The 6,858-nt window shown below is 42.6% G+C and overlaps 3 non-coding genes across 3 annotated transcripts; 1 reads left to right on the forward strand and 2 right to left on the reverse strand.

The window, feature by feature from the left end:
• Window positions 1–2,482: 2,482 nt before the first annotated feature.
• On the forward strand, window positions 2,483–2,596 carry LOC140276323 (U5 spliceosomal RNA). The gene has a single exon (XR_011908926.1). It is a non-coding gene; the product is annotated as a U5 spliceosomal RNA (small nuclear RNA).
• Window positions 2,597–5,825: 3,229 nt separating this feature from the next.
• Window positions 5,826–6,009, reverse strand: LOC140276094 (U2 spliceosomal RNA). The gene has a single exon (XR_011908780.1). It is a non-coding gene; the product is annotated as a U2 spliceosomal RNA (small nuclear RNA).
• Window positions 6,010–6,321: 312 nt separating this feature from the next.
• On the reverse strand, window positions 6,322–6,435 carry LOC140276342 (U5 spliceosomal RNA). Its single transcript, XR_011908943.1, has one exon. It is a non-coding gene; the product is annotated as a U5 spliceosomal RNA (small nuclear RNA).
• Between the last annotated feature and the right edge of the window lie 423 nt (window positions 6,436–6,858).

Genomic DNA, 6,858 nt, shown 5'->3' on the forward strand with positions numbered 1-6,858 from the left:
ATGGTTGGATATTCACACCCACTTGCATCCGAAGACCTCCGCCCCCACTTTTGTTGATATTTATTCGGTCATTCGCACCTTACCCGCTTTTGGCAAACTATGGCCTTCTTGCAGCCAAACACCTCTGATCTCGCTTTTGATGATGTAAGGTTGGGCATTCAGACCTTGCTTCACCTGCTTTTCACCAAATATAGTCGGACATTCACACCTTCTTGCAGCCGAACACTTCCGCTTTTAGTGTTCTATGAGGCATTCACATATTTTTTTTCACCGTATTTTATAGATTATGGTTGGAAATTCTCACCCACTCTCATCCGAAGACCTCTCCTCCCGCTTTTGTTAATATATAGTCGGGCATTCGAACCTTTTCTTACCCGCTTTTTACAAATTATGGTCGAACATTCACACCTACTTGCAGCTGAATACTTCCGCTCCACCTTTTAGGTATGTATGGTTGGCATTTGCACCTCTTTTTATACTGATTGCTGAAGATTAAGTTGTTCTTTCTCAAACTACAATTTTTTTTTAATTGTTGTTAATTGAAGTGGATAAATAAGGAGGACAAACAGTTTTAAGTCAGGCTGATAGAAGGAATTCATTTTATAGCAAAATCTGTATTTCGTCATATGTCGAGAGATGCTTATTGCTGAAGAAGTTCTTTCTCATTCTACAAAGTACAACGTTGTTTATCGTTGAAACTTGATTAGACATGAATAAATATGAAGGACAAAGCAGTCTTAACTTGGTTTGAGTTAATGAATTCGTTTTATAGGAGAATCCGAATTCGTGCATAACTCATAAAATAGACCTTATTTTCGGATCCCTGAAGAATGAGTCTGGTTCTTTCTCATAATACAAAGTTTGTTGTTTATTGTTGAAACTTCATCAGAAGTGAAGAAATAAATGAATGCCTATCAACAAATGTGGGATCTAAACTCTAGTGCTTCCTCTAAAATAATTTCCTTTCTCAATTTAGAAATGTGTGTGTGTAAGTCACAACACCCGTGACACCAAAACGGCTTTCTTTTCTCTACACTCTGCACTATGAGCACACACACCAAATCAGAAAGGCTTTTTTCTCTCTTTTCTACATTATGGACTGTGGGGACACAAAACCGCTCTCTCTCTTTTTTTTTTTTTATCGTGTGCCAGGGCGTTGTCTCACGTATTAGATTATGCTTAAGATACGAATGGGTTTATCAGTCACATCAGAATCCATACATACTGATCCTCCCGTAATAAAATGGTCGGATCTTATCAAACACACTTTGTTTCTTGTGACAATCAAGTCAGCGAAACAGCGTATACACGTCAAGACACTGAATCAAGTTTGCCACAAGAACTCATAAGTTTGGCAGTATTGCTCTGCCGTCAGCAATCATACACCCATTTTATTTTCGTGAGACATGTGCAAGCACCTGTTCATCTACTGTTCTATCACTATGAATTAGTGATCTATTATCAATAAGGATACTTCTACAACTACTATCAAAGTATGTCCGGACTTCTTATGTTGTCAGTTGCTATATATGAATAAGTGGGTAGCTACTGACAAGCATTAAGCATGTCACACAGCCCAAACATATAACATTTCAGGACACACCACACAGTTAACAACCACAGTGAAGCGTGTCAAAGCCCAAACATGTAACATTCAACAGGACACTTACACAACACATTCAAATCAAACAGTCAGACAACATACAAGAACATATACCCCAGCCGGCATTGCTCCCTGCCTATTTTCGTACAGCACACTATGTGTGCGCACACCTTTATTCACAAACTCTTCAACTTATACTCTTTTACCGAAGCTGCTACAGCTCGATTGGCCGAATACCCTTTGATCCTATTTCGGTGAATTTGACATCTGCCTTACATATAACAGATTAGCGGTTTAGCAGTTTTAATTTAGTTTGAGTGAAGGAATTCATTTTATAGCAAAATCCGAAATCGTGAAGCACTCATGAAAGTAAGCTTATTCTCGGATTCCTGAAACTTTAGATTTGCTCTTTCTTTTACTGCAAAGTACAACGTTGTTTTTTTTGTTTAAATCTTTCTAGACATGGTAAATATTAAGGACAAAGCAGTTTTCACATAGTTTGAGTGAAGGAATTCATTTTATAGATAAAATCCCAAGAGTCTGCTGAGAAAAGAGAGTGAATGCGAAGTAGACTTTAACACGGCTATGGGAGCGAGCCGAGTGTGGGCTAACCGGGAGAATTGCTTGAAAGAAACGCGACACCGAATGAGCGATCAGAACAAAGCCTCAATACGGGATTCTCGTGGTGTTTTTGTTGCTGCCTTGTCTTTTGCACAGAGTAAAAGACAAGGCAGCCATCGAATAGGGCCCGATTGTTCCTAGTTTGTCAGCCGAGGAGCAGGGGGGGGGGGGCAAGCGTCTCAACCAAGCAAAGCTCACCATGGGGAAGGTGGCTATGCCAACTAGCCTGATGCCCTGCTCCCGCAGTGACGGATAATCGTACTCTGGTTTCTCTTCATAACGTACAAGTCTTTCGCCTTTTACTAAAGATTTCTGTGGAGAGCAGCACTAATGAGTTGTTTCTATTTTTGGCAGGCTTTACCTTTGCAGGTGAAGCCCTTTCTGTCTGTGCAAAAGAAATCTTCTTACTGTGCAGAGTGACTTCTCTGAGTAGAGTCGCCTTACTTGTTGCGACTGTGCCGATGTTCGAAGCTGGAGTGCAAAGTTGTTGCTTGAATGGTGCTTGCTGGAGCGTGCGGGAGTGCAAAGTTATACCATTTAAAAGGGCTGAAGAGTGCTCAGTGCAGCGGGTGGGCGACACTCTGGCCACCTTGAAAACCGAGGTTACATCCACTACCAGGGGCAGCCCAAGTTCTGCCGCAAGTGTGGTGAGCATGGGCACCTGGTTGAGGCTTGTACCAAGGTGTTATGTGGGAAGAGCAGAGAAATTGGGCAAACTTTTGGAGAGTGTCCAAATGGCAAGAAATGTAATCTCTGTGGAGAATTAAATCACCTCTTCAGAGATTGCCCTAAATCTTTTGCCAACAAATTAAAGACGGTAAAGCCACAGTCAAGCCAACAAAGAGAAGGACCAAAGGTGGCAGTTGGTGAACAAAGTGAAGAGGTTGACCCAATAAATTCAAACTTCCCGCCAAAAGCTTGGATTGGAAGTGAGGAGCAAAAAGGGGAGGGGCCTGTAGAGGCCTCACCACTCAGTGTTGAAGTCTGTGAGAATTCACAGGCAGAGGGTGGAGCTACGCTAAATGAGGAGGAAGAGCAGACAGGTGAGTCTAGTAAAGATACTCACCTCCCCGAAGGTCAACAGCCGAAGAGGACGGCATCTGAGCCTCTGATTCCCCAGTGGTATCAGAGAAGAGGGGAAGGGTTAGGTCCCTTTCAGACAGTTCTTCAGTGGAAGAACCTAGAGTCTTCCCCTCCGACTCACCAAATGAGGTCTCCTTTTTAACTTCAGCTCTGCAATCAACCCCCAGGGACTCAAAGTTAAATGCAACATTGCGTCAGAGGCCAACACCGAGAGTCCGAAAAGGAAATATAGATCACCCTACTCACTTTTCACCTAAAGAAATGAAGGAAGAGCTAGTTTCCCAAGAAATAACCTGTGTGTAATTTGTTTTGATAACTTAGAAAAACGAAAATGACATACCTACTTTCCTTTATGCTTTTAATGGTTCTCACCTTCTCAACACTAAATGTGAGAAGTGTGAAATCAAAGACAAGAGCCCAGAGTATTTTATCCTTCTTAGACTCCATAAAATCAGATGTGTTTTTAATACAAGAATGTGGACTACCTTTTTTAAAAAACCATAGACAATGGGAGGAAACGTGGCCCCATTTATCGATATGGAGTTGCTCAAATCAAAATAAAAATGATGGTGTGGTCATTCTAATTAAAAATCTGCATGTTCTGGTGAAAGGTAGCACAGTGGTGAGAGACGGACGGGCACTTTTAGCACACTTGAATTTTATGGGGCAAGACTTTAACCTCTTAAATATTTATGGTTTCAATGGAAAAAATTAAAGGTATGACCTTTTAGAAGATATACAGCTTTACATGCTAGGGCAAGTACCTTTAGTTGTAGGAGGGGATTTTAACTGTATCTTGAGCAGGAAAGATAGAAAAAGAGCAGGGGTAGATTTTAAAGTGGATAAGACTTCGATTTTACTTCAGGGCATATGCAGGGATTTTAAGCTTACTGACTGTTTTAAAACCATGCATCCCAGAGAGGAGGGCTTCACCTAGTTTAGTCATGATGGCACCAGAGCCTCTCGCATTGATTATTTCTTTACTAGAGATTGCCCACCCACTGATGTTAGAATAACCCCTGTTTTCATTTCAGACCACCTTATGCTCTCCTGCACCCTTTCACCCCCTTCTGGTGTGACGGTAGGAAGTGGTCTGTGGAAACTCAACTGTTCCCTGTTGGAGGATGAAATCATAGTCAGTCAGTACAGGGAATGTTATAAAGAGTGGCAGACCCTTCAAGACCTCTACGAAACACATGCACAATGGTGGGAAATGGTGAAGGAAACGACCCAGACTTTTTTTAAACAGCAAGGTAAACGTAAAAAAAGGAAAGAGAATAGATGTATGATGGGACTACATAAACGCTTACAGAGCTACTTTAAACTAAATCAGTGTGGCATAGACTTTAAAGAAGAAATCAAAGATGTCAAAAAGGAAATGTCAGTTTTAGCAGAAATAAAGAGTAAAGGAATTTTTGTAAGAAGCAGGGAGCAGGAAAAAGAAAGAAAGTTATAAATAAAAAGGAGTGTATTCAAAATCTAAAAAGAGAAGATGGGTTTTTAACAAAATCCACACAAGAGATGATTGAAACTGTACATACCTTTTATAGTAACATGTACAAAGAGAAACCAGTGCACTTGGAAACATCGGCAGAAATCTTAAAATTCGTTGACAAAACCGTAAAAGAGAATGCACACTTGACACAGAATTTTACTGCTTTAGAGTTAAAAAAATGCCTAACAGGTTTTAAGAGAAGTCGAGCTCCGGGTTTAGATGGGCTTCCTGCAGAATTCTATCTGACCTATTGGGACCTTTTATCATCAGACATTTTAGATGTTTTTAAAGATTTTGAAAAACTCGACCGACTGCCTGACAGTTTTAGAGTGGGAATAGTGACTCTACTTTATAAAAAAAATTATAAGACTGACCTAAAGAATTGGAGGCCCATCACACTTTTAAACTTTGACTGTAAACTTTTTAGCAAGGTTTTAGCGACACGGATGTCCTCTGTTTTAGAGGAGGTAATTCACCCAGACCAAGCTTGTGCCATCTCAGGGAGACAACTCACCGACAGCCTCGTACTGATTCGAGACATCATTGATTACGCTAGAGACAGAAACACCCGGCTTGTCATCTTAAATTTAGACTTTGAAAAAGCATTTGATCGGGTCTCGCATCAATATCTCTTTCAGGTGTTGCAGCCATCGAAAAGGGCCCGATTGTTCCTACTTGGTGAGCTTTGCTTGGTTGAGACGCTTGCCCCCCCCCCCTGCTCCTCGGCTGACCAAGTAGAAACAATCTATTCGATGGCTGCCTTGTATTTTACTCTGTGCAAAAGACAAGGCAGCCACAAACACCACGGGAACACCGTCTTGAGGCTTTGTTCTGACCACTCATTCGGTGTCGCGTTTCTTTCAAGCAATTCTCCCGGTTAGCCCGCACTCGGCTCGCTCCCAGAGCCGTGTTAAAGTCCACTTCGCATTCACTCTCTTTTCTCAGCAGATTAAAAGAAAGTTTCATCTTGGGCTCCCTGAAACTTCCATCCTGCACCGCTGTTTGCTTTTTCACAAGAGCAGAGGAGAGCGCACCGTTCCCAGCGGCACTGCAGTACCGGGTCGAGGCTTGGAGTGAACGGAGCAAGCTTCTTTTTCAACTCCTATTCTTAAAAATCCATTTTATATGTTGTCCTCGTATAGAGGACATATTAAACTGATAAGAACAGATACTACACTTGATCTTAGCCAAAAGGCCGAGAAGCGATAACTGTCCACTGTTTCAGGTCCGAGGGCCCTTGCTGGCACAATGCGCACTTGTAGCAGTGTTCTTTTTATGGCCATAGGTGGCCAGAGTGTCACGTTGCACCTCCGCCCACCCGCTGCACTGAGCACTCACTCTTCAGCCCTTTTAAATGGTATAACTTTGCACTCCCGCATGCTCCAGCAAGCACCATTCAAGCAACAACTTTGCACTCCAGCTTCGAACATCGGCACAGTCGCAACAAGTAAGGCGACTCTACTCAGAGAAGTCACTCTGCAAAGTAGCAAGATTTCTTTTGCACAGACAGAAAGGGCTTCACCCGCAAAGGTAAAGCCTGCCAATAATAGAAACAACTCATTAGTGCTGCTCTCCACGGAAGTCTTTAGTAAAAGGCGAAAGACTTGTATGTTATGAAGAGAAACCAGAGTACGATTATCCGTCACTGCGGGAGCAGGGCATCAGGCTAGTTGGTATAGCCACCTTCCCCATGGTGAGCTTTGCTTGGTTGAGACGCTTGCCCCCCCCCCCCCCCCCCCCCCCCCCCTTGCTCCTCGGCTGACCAAGTAGGAACAATCGGGCCCTATTCGATGGCTGCCTTGTCTTTTACTCTATGCAAAAGACAAGGCAGCAACAAAAACACCACGAGAATCCCGTATTGAGGCTTTGTTCTGACCGCTCATTCTGTGTCGCGTTTCTTTCAAGCAATTCTCCCGGTTAGCCGACACTCGGCTCGCTCCCATAGCCGTGTTAAAGTCTACTTCGCATTCACTCTCTTTTCTCTGCAGACTCTTGGGATTTTATCTATAAAATGAATTCCTTCACTCAAACTATGTTAAAACTGCTTTGTCGTTCA

Source organism: Leuresthes tenuis, unplaced genomic scaffold (assembly GCF_036924035.1).
Source record: "Leuresthes tenuis unplaced genomic scaffold, fLeuTen1.0.hap1 SCAF_18, whole genome shotgun sequence".
Lineage (NCBI taxonomy): Eukaryota > Metazoa > Chordata > Actinopteri > Atheriniformes > Atherinopsidae > Leuresthes > Leuresthes tenuis.